Below are 15,508 nucleotides of genomic sequence, written 5' to 3'. Positions count from 1 at the left end.
AGCTCGTTTATCTCCCGATTGTGCCAAAAAAGTATTTAATTGAAAATACACGCCTGCGAAGTCTCAAATCAATTCTGAACAATCAAGTCATAAATTAAAGCCAATTGAGCAATTGATTAGTAAAGGAAAAGCACACCAAATATGTTTGTACGTATGCGTATTCACAGATTAAATTTCTGCGAAAGCAAATTGTGATCAACAAATTGTCACAGAAAATAAAACGCACCAAAAGTAAACCGATGATGTATAGAAAGTAAATAAAACTAGGCGTTCAATTTACGGCTTTCTGTGCCGCTAATAAAACTCGATTGGGAGTGCACGTCTGTCGTTGGTCGAACTCGCTAGAAATGGGTGTTTGACGAAGAAAAAAAGAAGTGCAGGGAAATTACAAATTTTCACTTTGCACAAGCTAAAAAAAATCGCTTGTTTACCCTAGGACAAACATGGCGAGCAAAGTATCCAAAGACACTTGTGCAAAGATGGCAAACAGTTCATCAGCATATGCAGTGAGGCAATTTCTACAATGCAGTCAATACATTAGAAGCACACTAAAGATGCCATTAAAAGCGAGCCGAGAGAAAATGCAGCACAGCGCAACGAACAACTCTGAAAGTGAAGTTGTGCAACTTAACTCAAAATGGGTAGCATCAGCTCGAGACTTGAATGTGCGGGTAGTAGACAAACAGACTGGAGGCGTTATCAATATAAACAAACAGTTGACCGCAACGAATGATGACCAGCTTGGCAGCTTGACTGACGGGCTAGCTGGCTAGTTGGCTGGGACTAACGCATAAACGCGGAAGACCCACTAGTAGCAGATGAGCGATCATGAATGGCAGCCGTATTGAATTCATGAATGACTGATGGCATCAATGGTGATGATTACGATACGTTCGGATAGAATGACGCATGAGAGAGGTGCAAAGAAGCTCCGATCCGCATAGCAGTCAACGAATATTGACAGGCGCATCAGATGTTTGGCTACGGATTGATAATTTGTCGTCCCAGTGGGGAGAAACACTTACGGCTATGTATGAATTTTACTAAAGCCACAGTAGCAAGGCTAGCATGCTGAAATCAGTGAGCTTGCAAACAACAACAACAATAAAGAGAAATAAAAAGAAAAAAAACAATGGCGATATTTTTTCGTGTTATTTGTAAAGCAAAACACGTTCATGCCCGAAGGAAAAAAAAAACGAAATGAAAAGAAAAAAGGAGTGTAAAACGAAATAGAATGTGTCTTAGAAAATCGAAGCTATGCCAGATACTAACGTGTATTTTACGAGTAGTCATCAAGAAATTTACACCGTATATCAGTCAGCAGGTTGCGCCAGAAACTGGGTTGATGATCTGCTTGCCACTGTGCGTTGTTGTTTTGCTTTGCGTGGCTTCTATACGGAAAGTAGTAAAGCATCTTCAAGCGAGCGAAATATGTGAAAAATGAAGTCGTTCAGTGAATTCTGCACACAGCTATTGAGTCGATGGTGGCTTTTTGACGCAGCCATTCAACAACACTTTAAGGTGTTTATGATCCATAACTTAGCTGACTTGTGTTTCGTGTGCCATCTTTTCTTTCTAATTCCATGTATTAGCTCACGCTCGCCATCTTGCCATTGCTCACATATTTAATTTAGCCATTTTTTGACGGGTTTATAACTTTTAAGCGATTCTACCTTTTCGCACTGCTATGTAATTTGAGCTTTTCAAAACAAAAAAAAAATAAATAAAAAAAATGCTCAAAGCGTGGTGCCTGCTGTATCACATCGTACAGTGAACAAGTGAAACGGATGCTGCAGCATCCATAGTTGCGGTGAAAATTGTGAATGTTTTGCATTTTCGCTAAGCAAAAGTTCAGGTTTCCTACCTTTCTTTTTTGCAAATATAGATGCGTACACTTCTTTTTCCTTATTTTTTATTTTGCTAATCATTTCACTGACGTTGAATTGCAAATTTCACGCTTCGGCTACTTTGCGCTAATAGTGACATAAGTCAACAATTACAAAGTATAAAATACGCGTATTTTTTCCATTGAAAATAAAAATAAAAAAAAATGAAAAACAAAAAAAATGCATTACAGCCAATTAATTTCCTAATTTGGTTAAAATTAATGAGTGTACGCGTTGCTGACATTTTCTGCTATTAGCACTTTGCCGCGACAGAGTGCGTCTGTAAGGCATTGTAGATACATACATAACTACAAGTATAACCGGTGACGCGTAACAGCTGTTCAAAATAACTACACTGGGAGTTTGTATTCACCATTTGCTAATGTTTATTTGAAAGCGACCATATTGATAGAAAAAACAAAATTCAGTTGTAAATTCGTTTCGATTTTTGCGATATAATTAAAATAACTACCAGTAGAGTGATTGGAAATGAATTCAATGAACGAAAAATAACAAAAAATAAACAGTTGTATAACAATTAAACGGCTTTGCCAAAAACTCGTCATGCAATTAATTGTCAAATAAAAGAGAGACAAAAATGAAGCAGTAATTTGTCTGGTTTAGTTTTATTGATTGTGTGATGTAATGGAAAAGTTGTATTGGCGGTGACGCAATCCATCTTGGTGTGGACTTTAACTGGCAACAAGGTTAAAATAAAATATAAGTAGAAGATGTAGAAGAATCAAAAATTTTGATAATTCAAAAATTTTTGAATTTTCACTGAAGTTCTGTTAAAATGAAGTTTTCTAACATCCAAGAGGCGAAGCATATCCAAATAAGAAGTAAGTACTGCAAGCATTTATTCCCATTTAAAGCTGGATAATTGGCATACAATTGGAAAAATAAAAGAAATAAAAAGAAAAAATCTAACTAAAGTTGAAGGTAAGTGCTAAGGATTCTTGTATTCCATAAGACCTGTAAAATCGGAAACGAGTAGATCAAAATGATGAGGATAGACTGCCATCATCCGCATTCAAACAAGCAAAATAACTGAAAAAAAAAGAAAAATAATATTGGAAAATTATACTTGAAGATAAAAATTCAAACAAGCAAAATAACTGAAATAAAAAGAAAAGCAATATTGGAAAATTATACTTGAAGATAAAAATTGAAACAAGTAAAATAACTGAAATAAAAAGAAAAGCAATATTGGAAAATTATACTTGAAGATAAAAATTGAAACAAGTAAAATAACCGAAATAATAAGAAAAAAATATTGGAAATTTGTACTTGAAGGTATAAATTCAAACAAGCAGAATAAAAAAATATATATATATATTTTCCCATAGTTCCTAGCGGAAACATAGGGCCTCGTTAGCTTCTGTAATCCGTTATTTTAAGATGAGTAGGGAATTGGTCTTCTGGATCCGGGGCTGCCTGACGGCCTCCAGGCTGGTATGGCGTAGGGATTTCCCCTCATCTTGATATTGGATGATGAGCTCTTTGAAGATATATCCACCCACCTAAGCAATTACAATCAATTAAATAGTCAGTATATACATACATATCACGTGCAGCATTAAGGATGATAGCTGATTACATGCTTGGCCAACCGAAGCAAAACTGAGAGAGAGAGAGGCGAATAAAATGAAAATGGTTTGGCCATCCGAAAGAAAACTGTGAGAGTAACTTTGACTGTTATCCCATACGCAATTTCCAGAGAGAGGGAGAGGCAAATTAAATTGAAACAAAATGCGTAAGGTGAGGTTAGTTGAATATAATCAGTCTCCCTATTACCCGTTGTGCAGCTGGCAATGAAGTAGCATGGACAGTAAGATCAGGATTTAGTCTTCGGACTTTTGTCATTTCTGCGACCAATTTCAGGAGGTTCCATTTAGAGTTTAAATAAGGGAACTGGGTCTTGAAGAGGTACTGTGATGAGTAGAGGGCACAAAAGACGACGAGGTCGAAGTGCAAACTTTATAAAGAATCGAACCTAATCTAACATGGACAGTAGTTGCGTTGATTTTTCTTGTACATCACCAACACAATCTGAGTTTTAGTGATCTCTCTTGTAAACAAACCACTAAAGGTTTGATGTTAGTTCCATTCAAGAATGATAGAAATTAGATTGTCTATCATAGACTGCGTGTCACACATTGGTGCAGTTGCCTGAGAGAGATGTTGAAATGGGAACAAGAATGCAAGGAGAAGAAGAAAAACTGAAGCCTTAGAAAGATATCGCTAATCAACCAACTTGAGTTGAAGGTAAATAGAAAAAATGTTTCTATCTCACAAGCTGTGATCACTAAAAAAGGATGGATGCATGGTCTTACTGGAGGGAAAATAAACAGAAAAAAAAATCATTGAACAATTACAGTCGAAGGTAAGAATTGGAAATATTCTGGTAAATGATAAAGTGCACGGTTTGAAACGGCATCCAGAAACAGAGTTGAAACATAGAGATTAGAAACAAATTATGCTAAGACGCTATAAACTTAGATAACCTACAAATAAACGCCTTAACTTTTTATTCAACTGCAAAAGACTGCCATGCAAACAACTGGGAAAAAATAAGAATCAAAAAGAAAAAAATAGGGAATTGTATGGGATGGCTAACTTAGATGTAAATATCTGCTTTCCTCAGGCGATCTTAGCTTTACATGTAAAACGGTGAGTATTTGTAGATGTCTACTATATTTCTGGAGCGGTTTATGTCAGAGTCAGTCGACTAGTTTTATCGTTATCTAAACTGTAGCTGACGCAGTACTTCCCGAAATTATTATTTTTCGTTTTGAACTTTTCCAGATATGACATGGGGGACTACAATTTAACTCAAGAAATAAAGACACATGCAGAAATTTAGAAATCTCTTTTAAGTGCTCCTGTTCTTTCGTTTATAAGGTTCGCTGTGAATTGAAAGCATCAGGCGATGCAGAATCTTTTGCAAAACGCAAAAAACACTACGAACGTTCTGACTGTCCGATCTGCAGACTGTATTCGAAAACTGAAAGCGATCGTTGACAAGGACCATACAAAATATATGAGAAGCCTTGCGAGGGAGCTTAATGTTTCTAAGGGTCTTATCCGTCGAGTTGTCCACGAAGATCTCCAGTATAAGTTCTACGGAGATATGTCGGAGCAAATACAGCGAGTTATCCGATCAAAGCGTCTTCTAAGCAAAATGAAACAACCTGAACTGTATGATATGTTCTGATTTTTTTCACACGATGGCCATGTTTCAATCCTGTAGAGGTTTCTGTTGTCGTGCACACGAAGTTATAACCACTGTTATGGATTAAGGTTTTGTGAACTAAAAATGGATATGCAATGCCACCACACTTCTTTAGTCATTGATTTGGAGTGAATTCTGCTGCATCCATCGGGGTTCTAGAGACAGTAGTGAAATCCTGGATTATTGGTGTACGAGCTGGCATCCCGTACATCTTTCAGCAAGACTTTGCTCCTTTACACAAAGCGATGGCTACACAAGATTTGATGGCTGAAAATTTCCATGGCCACATAACACCGAACTTACGGTCGCCTAACTTCCCAGACCTTAACCTCTGAATTACTACGTTAGGGGCGTAGTTGAGCGTGAAATCAATAAGCATCTTCTTGACACCATTTCTTCTCTAAAGGCTGCAATTAATATCGTTATGGAAAATATGAAAAAAGGAGCATTTAATTCGGGGATGCAATCTCTCCGAACCCAGATCGAGGAAGTTATTGCAGCTAATGGAAATTTTATTGTGCGAAATACTAGTAGCTCTAAAAGAGATTGGAAAAACGTTGAAACAACAACAAGAACCCGAATTGAGTACTAGTTTTGAATGAAGTCCCTATTAGTTTATTATCTCCGAAATTCTCCAAGCAGTGGTACCAGAACACCCAAGTGAACCTCCGTACACTCTGCAGGCACCCCAGCCCATCTTAACCTTACCGAGCTCTGGTGATTCTCAGTTATTAGATTACACAGATATTAAAACGAATTTCATCAAGAGTGCATCATTTTTTGCGGTCCATTAGCGATTAATTTACTTTAAAAGTGAGTACAGTCATCACACATCCATTGCCATTGAACTTCCAGCGCTATTGAATCTAGAAAAAGTTAGCAGTTAATGAAAAAAAATGCCTCATTAATGCTGAACCGGCAGACATTGACCCCATTGAATGGCGCGTAATGTTGAGCATGCCGCTGAATAAAGTGGCATGTAGGCCTCATTTTTACAAATACTCGTACATACAAACAAATAATTGGCAAAAATTGGCTGTACAGTGTTGAGTGTAGGTGTTCTTTGCTTAGAACTCAAATTGAGCGCGCTTAAATCGCGTTCTAGATATGCTGTACACCATTAATTGAACTCGTTGAATTAGTGAATAACAAATTAAATGAAAATTGACAACAAGTAGCGCTGAGGAAAATTAATAAGTCATAGACGTGTTAAAAATAACATTCACACGAAATAAAAATCGCCTAATTTGGACTAAACTCGAGTAGGCTGAAGTTGTCAACGGGCCGGTCATTCGGACACCGCAGCTTAGTCAACTGTTGATGTTTTTATTTACGGAGAAAACGCGTCGTAGATGAAATTTCCATAAATAAATCTATAATTAAATACCTCTACACATATTTACATATAACCCATACCGCCTTTCGGCAGCTTATCGGCGACATTTCGTATGCATTTCATTTGGCATTTTTTCGGCCTTTTAGGTTAATGACATCAATTTGTTTAAGGCTGTACGTTGATAGTAAAAATATTTCAGCTTTTACTTACAACTTCCAAATTTTTATATGCACGTTTGTATTTAGTTTTGTGTAGCTGTCGGTCTCCCAGATACATTGCTTTATATGTAGGCAATGAAGTGTGCATGAAATTTCGCTTTTCTCCTAACCCAATCTTCACTGCTGCCTGCACTCGGTGTCTGCACGCCTTTCTTCTTTCTACTCTGCCTACACTGACCACTCTCGTTCTCACAGCATTCGCAATTGGGTTGGGCGCTTCGATTGCCCAAGCAAGCTTACATTCTCCGCTATCGACTTGCAGCCGCGGTTCATTTGCTTTACATGACACCTTTTGGAATACTTCGTTTTATTATTGTTTTTCTTTTCCTTTTTCTACTTTCGTTTGCATTGGAACAGCAGTGTTTTGCTGGCGTTGAACTTCAGTTGCCGAATTTGCAATGACTCAAGCCTTAAATTTTTTATTGTGATTCCCTCTCAGCTGCAGTGTTTTATTTGCCACTTAAGTATTGTTTTCGTATGTAGCTTTTTCGGTTCATTTTTATTGATTTTTTTCTTTTGTGAAAAGGTGTGTGTTTTAACCTAGATTTTTCGGCATGCTGCTATTTTTATCTTCCTACATTACCATACCAATATTTAGTGTTTATATTTTTTACTTCATCTTCTTTACTGGCCACTCTGTGGTGCCGTACTTGACACCGGTTATTTGTGTATACGAGGTGTGGCTATTAAACAACGAGATTGAGGCCGCTATGGTTTACCTCTAGCCTCTTCTTTCTCGTGCTAACCGGCGCCAGCGTAAAATAACTTTGGATGCGCCAGGAGATGTCGAAGGTATCTTACAAATGAGGAAAGAAGGCTCTTTGACTGGATTGTACTAAAGAAAGATGTAATAGGCAAGTAGCTGTTAAAACTTTTAAGCTATTTCGTTGTGTGTTAGTCCATTCCGAGAGTTGTGAGTGGCATTCTAACTTCTCGAACATGAAATATTAAAATTTAAGGAAAACTTGTTTCCGTTGAAAGATGAAACCATAGGTCTTCCGACAGGAGCCGAAAGTTGAATTGCACTACTAAGAACCTACTTTTCAGTGTGGGATCTTCGAACCGTATCCGAAAATTGAGCTGGGTTAATGAAGGTAGCAAGCCAAGGAGATCACTGTCTGGGTGAGTAGTCAATATTATAGCAGTGGGATGTGAAACCCGCCGAGGTGTTTGGTTGGATTGAGCGTATGTGCCTTTCTTCTGGTTGCTGTTGGTCGATATGTCTCAACCTTCTTCGCACCATAGCCTTACATTGAAGAAGAGGTGCATTGGAGTCTCCTACGATTAGTCACAGAAATGACAGGAGTAAGAGGATTATATCGATCATGTGCAGATGACTACGCAGTCGGCAGTGGCCTATGAGAAAGCCCGTGAGGACTCTCAGTTTATACTTGGGAACGGTTATGACTATTTTAAACCTCTTTTGGTTGTACCCTCGCAATAAAGATTCCATCTTACGTAGTTCCATGATTTGGTGCCAGCAAACCGGCCTTAGTATCAGCTCTTCACTTCTATTCTTCTCCTTGATGGTGTGTTGTCGCTTAACAAGGAAGTTCTCGGGTCCTATTGGTAGCGAGACCGCAGCCTCTCTCGCCAATGCGTCCGCTATTTCGTTCCCAGTTATACCCCTGAATCCTGGGATCGATGTGCGCCGGATACGATTGTACGTTCCTAGTAGATTCAGTTTCTCGCTATACTCAAGGACCATTGAGGATTTAATCTGAAAGCCTTGAGTGCCGCCTGACTGTCGCTCTGAATGAAATTCGCTCAGAATGGCAATTCGCTCATTCCGGAAATTTTTGTCTAAGTTTATCTCTGCACATAGACAGATGGCATATATCTCCGCTTGGAAGATGCTTAATGATAGTTATTGACCGGATTTAAATTGGGGTCAATTCGATAAGGGAACTTTAATTTTATGTTGAGACTTGAACAACTCTTTGTTCAAAGATTCTGTACCCACATCTAAATATTTAGTCTAGTATATCTTTTGAGCCTGCTTTTCTTCCTATCTTTTTATTTTTTAGTTAAATTTTTTTTACTTCATTTGTTTACTCTTTCTTCGCCTCCTTTTTTCTCTTTCTCTTTATTTTTTATTGCAATTTTCTTCTTTTTATTTCTTTTAATATCTCTATTCACTCATTTTATTGTTTATCTGTTTTCAAGTACCGAAAATTACAATAGCATAAAATTTACTTCACTCCTCTCTTAAGCTTGATTAAGTGAATATTCGCTTTGGCTTAACAAAATATATTTTTATGCATTTCATTAATGACGCTTAGGTGTTTAGGAAGGTCTGCAGGTGTGCGAGAAAGCTGTCTCTTTATTGAACCTCTAATTATATACTACATAAGAATAAAATTGTGAAAAAAATGTGGCCGCTGTGCCGCTTTCTTTCCGACACAATAAAAATTTAAAATTATTTTTAGTAAAATTTAGCACCTGGCATTTTTTCTTCTTGCTTCAAATGCAATTGTCCAATTTTAAAATTTACATTTTCACTTTACGCCAATTTAACACCTATCCAATAAAATTTCAATTCCGAAAGTCAATTAAAATGCCATACAAATGTAATTATCTACTGGCTGTTGGTGATTTCATCAAAGGCGGTGTTCAGTAGGTTGTGAAGAAAAAAATATCAGTATCCATAAAAAAAACGAAGCTTCATAGTCCATGAAATTTGCGCGCCACTTGTGTCACGCGCTTGCGCCGCACACCCACACCATGCAATCTAACTCGCCGCACTTCAACGCCCTTACTCTCACTGGCGCCAAAAGCACTACTCTCACTCGCCGTTGGTTGCCTGAAATAATTGTCAACAAACAGTGACAGCAATGATGGCAACAAAACGTTATGGCTGCCTTTCGTCAACGCTGTCAGCAGCATCATCGGCATTGACAGCATTGTCATCGTTTGTGAATGAGGCGGCGGGTATGGCAAGATGCAATGCACAAACAAAAACTTTATCGCATGACATTTTTTTCTTCTTTATTGCAGTCGAAATTTTTCCACTCAATGCTCTGCTAGCACTTGTAATTGTAACGAACATAATTCGTGCAATTTTTCGCTTTGACAAAAACAATTGCAATGTTGCAGCTGCAGCTGCAGTTGTTGCTGTCGCAGTCACCTTGAATTCATTGATGTTCGTTGATTCGTTCGTTTGCTAGAGCCGCTGTTGCTGTTGTGGCGCATTTTCCGCGTTGGCTATGTCGCAGGCAATTTAGAGTTTAGTCTGTTTCAACAAAAAAAGAAAAAAAAAATTAAAGAAAAAAAAAATTAAAGAAAAAAAAAATTAAAGAAAAAACGAATGGTTAAACATGCAATTTCATGTACTGAACAACTGCTATGAAATCTTGTATGTGCGAATAGAAAAAAGTGTCGCAGCAGTGTTGCCGCTGTTCGACAATTAATGCAGTTGTGTGGGCGTGAAATGTGCACTCGCTCTTACACGAACATGTGACCGTGAAAAGATGGTTTTTAACCACATGTGCATGCTCATGTATGTGTGTAAGTATGTTTGCTTGCGCGAAAATTGGCAACAAAATCGTATGCGGCCTTATGCGGCACATCAAATTGCCAGAACTAATGCTGAAGTTATGATTACTTGCCTTTAAATACATAATAATCGACTATAAAAGTAGTCGTTTTGCCTTTTACACTATGAAACAATTTAGGTTTCATTAAAAAAAAAATATTTTTTCAGCTGACTCATTTCAGTTTTTATGAGGAATAGTTGTTAATTTTGTTGTCTTTCAATTTAATATATAAATTAGTAATTACCATAACTGAACAAAATATGGCCAATTTTCATTTTTGCTCGCGAAATGTGAGTTAATTAAACGAAAAATGCTAAAATTGTGTTTCACTTGACTTGGAGCTGCGACTCATGAAGGAAAGGAAAAGGTTTGATTTCATACAAAGGAATGGCATGAGCTGGCAGTTAGATAGGGCCTTCTGAAAGATTGCCGGTTTTTGAACTCGATTTATTATAATATAAATATGTACATATAGCATCTGAACCGTGAAGTATTGAGTAGTAAAGTCCTCTCTCGACGAACACAGAAACAGAAGATTGGACGATGACAATATCCGATGAGGAGTCACTTGGAGTGTTTGAGAGAAAGATTCTGCGAAAGATTTTTGGACCTTTGCACGTTGGTGATGGCGAATATCGTAGACGATGGAACAATGAGCTGTATGAGCTTTACGACGACATAGACATAGTGCAGCCAATAAAGATCCAGCGGCTACGTTGGCTGGGTCATGTCGTTCGAATGGATACAAACGCTCCGTCTCTGGAAGTATTCGATGCGGTGCCAGCTAGTGGTAGCTGAGGAAGGGGATGACCTTCTTCAATTGATGTACCAAACTGGTACCGATTAGCACGGAGAATAAATTACCCGCACGATTTGTTAAACTCAGCTAAAATCGCGTAAGCGGTTAACGCGCCAATCAAGAAGAATATCTGACCCGTGATTCGTTCACGAACGTTTAAGTTATGTTAGAGGGACTGCCGCGTTACTCCGTTTCATATAGTGTGTGGAGGCCCACTGTGCTATAGCTCAGGGTTCTTCTCTTCCTTCAGTTTGGGGTGTGCGTCTTGGTGTTTTCCACAAATGGAGAGACTTACAGTTTTACTACGCCACTGAACAACAGATGGTTTTTTTGTGAGTGCGTTTTTCATGGCAGAAATACACTCGGAGGTTTTGTCATTGCCTGCCGAGGAGATATTATATTAGAAAAAACTTAGTTGGTGATTCATGCCCGGAGAGTCGAACACGTGATGGGGGTTAGTATCGTGCTGTACATATGTTTGGTACGTCGAGGTCAATCGTGAATAGGTAGGAGTTTAGCTTACTACAGTATACAGAACGTAATTGTGCAAAGGTTCCGCGGGTCTCTCGGGGTAGTTGAAGCTCTTCATCTGTTGTGGATGGTGGTTGGACTTCGGTTACGGCATTCGGGGGTCGGGACTTAAGGAAGGTGGTAAGTGTCTCCCGATGAATGTCGTTAAGTGTATGTCTAAACACTGTCCGGTCCAGTAGTTGTCGGTTAGTTTTGTCCTGAATCTAGTAGGAGTAGTTGAAGAGATGCCTCCTGGTGCTTTGGTTCAAGCAAGTGTTTACATGGGGGAAACCTACGGTAGCACCCGAGTAGAAGCTGTTTGCTGAGCAGTTTGTTGTGCTCCTTGACAGGAAGCATCTGTGCCTCATTATGTAGGCGTTGTAGCGAGGACATAGGAGGCATCCCGTGGCTGTCCTAATAACAGTGTTTTGGCATGTCTAGGGCTTTGTCCACTGCGTTTCACTAATTCATGAGTATGTCTACCCCTTTGCTGTTCAATGAAGTTTAGTCAAGGTTATTCGGCTTCTAGATGTAGTTGCATGCAAACGGAGTTTTCTCCGTCGATAGTCTTCGCAGTTGTCTTCGATATTTCCATGGAAGTTTGCTATGATTTTTTAAGGGGTTTCTTGAGACTTTTGATGGCATCCGCATAGGTTTGCCAAGATCATACTTGTTCAGTAGGTAGAACTAATCTTTCTAGAGGTATACCGCGACCGGCTTTTTATGTGTGCTCTAATCGGTTCAGCTCATATTTCTGCAACATTGAAGGCGAGATTGTCAAAGAATGAATGATATCACTAAAACTTCGTATTGTAAAATTTGTGTAGCTGACCTCCTTCACTAAGTTTTGCGATCGAGTTAAAGGAGAGTCACCGCTCTCGGCTACCATGACTGTTTTGACCTCCTCCGCCATGGTGATGCGGCAAGAAACTCATAACTAAATTATGAAAGTAAAAAGTTAGAAAAGTTATTTCCAATAAAAAATATAAAATCCAAAACTAACTGTGGTAACCAGAATTACTTCACCAATGTTGCTTCCAACGACGCAAGGTTTTTGATAAGTTTCAGCTTCTCAACTCTTACGCTAGGAAGTTTCCATACAGTCCTAATAAATGAATTTCCTTTTGAATTTTTGGTACTCGTAACTGAATATTCTGTAAAAGTTCTCTGCCGATATCTCAAATGAGATTCACTGCTAAAAGTTTATTCTCATCTACTTTTTTGCTAGTTGCTACATGGAGGAGGAGGAGTAGCTGCGTGTTGCGTAGAATTTTATGATTGCTGATTGCTTATCTTACTTATCAGCTTGTCTTCCAAGAATCAGGGAGATCCTTTAACGGGGATGAGCTACGCTAAAGTGTTTTGTGCACCGCGGAAATTGAGTGGTCCAGAGCACGCATAACACCTCGCAGCCAAATGAAGTCCAGTCTGCTGCAAGTAGTTGAAACCCCAACTGAGCTTCCGATATGTGGCGCAGAAATTCAATAAGCAGCAACTCGGCTAATTTTTGTAACTCTATTTGTATTTATAAAGGACATTTAGTCATACTCGAAATTTTAGGATCAATTTAAGCAAATTAATAGCCACACCCAATCACTGCCAATGAATGGTGGGTGAATGGGTTTGTCTATAAAGCTCGCCCGTGGAAGTGAGTCATTTCAAAGTTTACAAATTTTATATCAATGAAAGATGTTCTCCCCACTTTTCTTGCCGGAAATATACTCCAAATCGAAAGAAAATACACGAAAAAATAATGTCGACAAATCACTTTAATATTACTTCCCCAATATACCTTGCATAAATTTGCTCATCATAATCCGCCACAAATTGCTTGTCGCTCTTCCTGTCGTTCAACGTCTTAGCTAAAATGTACATAAATAAATATAACGACAATGTGTCATACATGAAATTTATGCAATTTTCAGCAACAATACAAAATTAATGAATTCAGCAGAAATAAAATAATAAAAAGCGCCTACAACGCATCTGAGAAAAAAGAAGACAACAACATAGCAGCAATCAAAGAGACAAGTCGTGGGCAGCCACGCTGTCAGACACTGTCAACTGCTCGCGTCACATTGTCAGCTGTTTGTCGTTCAATCCGCGTATATGGCGCATAACACTGCCATAGCATACTGCACGCATTGCAACTCTGGTTAGCTAGCGGGCTGGCTGAGTGATGGCTGCTCGCGCATCTGTGCGTGTTCAAAGTTCATTTCAAAGTCTTCAGCCCTTCCGTATTTTATGCGCTGCGAACTGAGGCTTAGAGATGGCTTTCGCTTAAGCTTTGGTGTTTCTTAGTGCCGCTGCTGGTGGGATTGCTTTCAATTCTTTTCAGTTTTCTTCCTATTTCTACCTTTTAGAGTACAGTTATACATCTGCAGCTGCATTTGCAGTTTCCTGTTACTATTTTCTTTCAAATCGACGCATGACTTATTGAATTAAATTAACATAATTGAATCGGAAATCAACTGCGTTGCATTCGTGGCTCCATTCAAGTCTGCCATTGCTGAAGTGATTTGGACTTAGTGAGATATTTTGCTGGCTGCGCTTGCTTTGAAAATTTTTAAAAGATCTCTGTATTATTTATTTGTATTATCTTGCACAAAAAAATTATTATTTATTTTAATGCATTGAGCACTTAAACGCCTTTTTTGGAACTCTTAAATTTATTACCCTCAGGCTGAATTTTAGCCGCTCATATCAATAAATTATGGATTACGTTACTACATAGATTTTAAACTGACTTGATTTTAACTTTTTACTAATACCATAATTTTTTTTTATTTTCAGGTAAGTGTCTTAATTTTAGAAACTTAAAATTCGGCAGAGCGACCAGTTCGTGGTTTGATGAGTTTTATTTTGAGAGGTACATATTTTGATTTTGTTGTATTTTTTACCAATTCAATATTACTAAAGTTCAAAGCCTACTGATCTTAGGTTCCTACTCTGTTCTTTATAGAACACGCACGTAAACCGCAAATCGGTGTGTGATGCAAAAGAGAAAATAAGTTTGGCAAAATTTCTTTTTCTCAAGAATGATAGATTACAAGATAACGCCTAACAATGAGAGTAATTCTGGCTGCGATGTAACAATAGATAAAGAAGAAAGGGAACGGAAGCGGTTCGCGAATGTCATTACTCTGAGCTAAAGGTGCAGGATGATATGACGTCATCGGCATTAACAACCTCGCTATTAGTTCTGCCTTTTCGAAACTAGATAAAGAAGCAAAGCGAATGGCTCTGGTTGTGAGCGAGGACAAAACGAAGTACCTCCTTGTCATCAAACATACAGTCGGCGCACTCGAGTATCTCACCCACGTCCTAAAGTCTTCTCTCGACGAACAAAACTAACACTATACAAAGCTCTCATCAGATGCTTGGACGGTGACAATACCTGATGAGGTGTCACGGGAAGTGTTTGAGAGAAAGATTCGGCGGAAAATTTTTGGACGTTGGCGACGGCGAATATCGCAGGCGATGGAAGAATGAGCTGTATGAGCTTTACGACGACAAAGACATTGCGCAGCGAATAAAGATCCAGGGTATTTCGTTGGTTTGGTCATGTCGTCTGAACTGATACAAATGCTCTGGCTCTCGAAATGTTCGAGGTGGCACCGCATGGTCGAAGCAGAGGAAGAGGAAGGCCTCTCCTGCGTTGGAAAGATCAGGTGGAGAAGTACTTTGTTTCACTTGGTGTTTGGCCAACTGGCACCGGTTTTCACGAGAAGAAAACGACTGGCGCGCTTTGTTAAACTCGGCCAAAATCTCGTTAGCGGTTATAGCGCCAATAAAGAAAAAGAAGAATGGTTCAGATAGTCCAGACTTAATTTATATAAATAAGTGGTCCATTTAGTTTAGATTTCAATTCTATAAATTGACTGAACTTAGTTTTTTTTTCAAATCTCAACTTACCAAAAAAACTTAAGAACCTGTAGATTTTAGTACCAAATAATGTTTTTGCAATCCAAATAAATTTATTCGATGT

At 38.5% G+C, this 15,508-nt stretch overlaps 1 long non-coding RNA gene across 1 annotated transcript in view; it reads left to right on the top strand.

Annotated features, from left to right (window-relative positions):
• The window catches only part of LOC128858873 (uncharacterized), a 67,395-nt gene extending 52,103 nt beyond the window's left edge, over positions 1-15,292 (top strand). The window contains exon 3 of the long non-coding RNA XR_008454066.1: positions 14,314-15,292. This is a non-coding gene — a long non-coding RNA (uncharacterized LOC128858873). The remainder of the gene's footprint in view (positions 1-14,313) is intronic.
• Positions 15,293-15,508: the final 216 nt, after the last annotated feature.

The sequence above is a fragment of the Anastrepha ludens genome, chromosome 3 (assembly GCF_028408465.1).
Source record: "Anastrepha ludens isolate Willacy chromosome 3, idAnaLude1.1, whole genome shotgun sequence".
In the NCBI taxonomy this organism is placed as follows: Eukaryota; Metazoa; Arthropoda; class Insecta; order Diptera; family Tephritidae; genus Anastrepha; species Anastrepha ludens.
Note: the sequence above shows the minus strand (reverse complement) of the source record. Positions and strands in the feature narration are given on the sequence as shown.